At 38.0% G+C, this 2,168-nt stretch overlaps 1 non-coding gene across 1 annotated transcript; it reads left to right on the top strand.

The window, feature by feature from the left end:
- Positions 1 to 362: 362 nt before the first annotated feature.
- Positions 363 to 469, top strand: LOC133820419 (small nucleolar RNA R71). The gene has a single exon (XR_009886829.1). It is a non-coding gene; the product is annotated as a small nucleolar RNA R71 (small nucleolar RNA).
- The last annotated feature ends 1,699 nt before the right edge of the window (positions 470 to 2,168 follow it).

The raw sequence follows: 2,168 nt of genomic DNA, 5'->3' as shown, positions 1-2,168 counted from the left end.
AAGTATGACCCTCACCACAATACACACAAGAAATATTCTCCATAGGCCCCATTTGTGTCCCCATGGGCTGCCCCATTGACTGATTCATTCCCATATTCATTGTCTTGAGCATATTAGAAATAGAGGAGACTTGGGCTGCCAAAGAAGTGATGGCATCTACATCATGAATACCAGCCACCTTTCTACCTGTAGACATTCTAGAAGTAGGCCACTGATAGTTGTTGTTGGATATCCTCTCAAGTATTTCATATGCCTCATTATATGACTTAGCAAGAAGGGCCCCATTCGCTGAAGCATCAACCACCATCCTAGTGTGGGCATTTAGACCATTATAAAATGTCTCCATCTAAATGCAATGAGGAATGCCATGATGAGGGCATTTGCGCAACAACTCCTTAAACCGCTCCCATGCCTCATATAAAGATTCTTCATCAAGTTGCTGAAATGAAGTAATCTCATTGCGGAGCTTGGCATTCTTCGTGGGGGGAAAATACTTCATCAAAAACCGCTCAGCCAACTCTTGCCAAGTACTCACAGAATCAGAAGGCAAAGAGTTCAACCAAGCTCTGGCTCTGTCTCTCAAGGAGTATGGGAACAACTTTAGTCTCAATGCATCCTCTGTCACTCCAGGCAGCTTGAAAGAGTCACTTACTTCAATGAACAAGCGAAGGTGAAGGTGAGGATCCTCTGTTGGTATCCCACTAAACTGACCCACAGTTTGAAGCATCTGGAACATGACTGGCTTCAATTCAAACTAGGCTGCCTGAATTTCTGGTCTGACGATGCCTGGATTGAGCTCATTGAAGAGGGGGAGAGCATATTGTCTAATAGCACGATCCCTGTCATCAGCTACAATAACTGCATTTTGCCCATTGTTGGCAGCCACTCCCCCTTGAGCTACTCGATCTTGAGCAACTCCTGCTATATTCACTGGTGGATCATGAGCGACTCCTGATAGATTAGCTGCCCTTTGGCCAGCTCCCTGTTGAGCCCCTTGCTCAGCATCCATCACTACTACTTCCCTTTTCGACTTTTGTATTCTTCGCCTTCTTCTAAAGGTACGCTCGATTTCTAGATCAATGGGAAGTAGTTCAGGGTCTTGATTCTCGTTCATACACTGTATAAACCTGAAATCGCACGAGAATCACCCAAGTCAGTAAAAAAAAACAGTTGAAACCAGATTGTGATATACTTAATTTCACAATAGATGACTTTAATCAATCCCCGACAACGGCGCCAAAAACTTGTTGCGAAATTAATAGTGTGTGCAAGTGTACACAATCGTCAAACAAGTAATAAAGTGATAAGTCAAGTATCGTCTCCACAGGGATTGAAAATTGGAAATTAAATCACAAAATCAATTACTCACAAATTGGTTTCAAATAAAAGTAAAACAATATGATAAAACTAAATTAATGAAAAGCAAGTAAAAATAACTAATCAGCTGAAATTAAAGCCTAAATTAAATGGATACAATAGAAAAATCAATTGACAATAAAATGGTAAGCTAGGATAATTAATTCCCCTTGTTTGCAATTCCTGGGAGCAATGCTATGAAAATGCTGCAGCATTCCTGACAGTTTACTAATCAAGAATTCTAACCATGTCCATAAGTTTCTGTCGAAATCAAATGGGTTTAATTCTCTAATTAAATTACTTATGTCTAAGCTAATTTAATTTTGAGAATTTCCTATCAAGCCCCAATTCCATTAGATTATGCATGGTAATGATATATAGCTATACCCTCACAAAATTAAGATCTAAGAACTTAATCATGCACCATTCAAGTTTTTTTGTCTAATAATTAAAATCCTTTTCAGCAATCTTAATTATTTCAATCATTTACTAAAGGTGATCAAGTAATAGTAAATATAAAGCATGAAAATCACTTGAATGAATAAACCCCAATTAGCATTGAGCATTAATAGCAAAGTTTCACAATTGCATAACAAGGTTCCTTAATTATCCTAACTTTAAGAAAATTAGTTCATAATTTTAAATACAAAATAAACCAGCTTATAATCAGCCATAAATCAAATTAAATCCAAGAAAGAGTTGAGTTCACTAAGAAGGGGAAGAAAAACAAGCCAATAGTATGATGGAGTGTCTTCCAAATAGTTCTTCTCTCCTAGTCTTCTTCCTTCCTTTTACTCTTTAATGGCTGCCAA

The sequence above is a fragment of the Humulus lupulus genome, chromosome 2 (genome assembly GCF_963169125.1).
Source record: "Humulus lupulus chromosome 2, drHumLupu1.1, whole genome shotgun sequence".
Lineage (NCBI taxonomy): Eukaryota > Viridiplantae > Streptophyta > Magnoliopsida > Rosales > Cannabaceae > Humulus > Humulus lupulus.
This window is presented reverse-complemented; position numbering and strand designations above follow the sequence as displayed.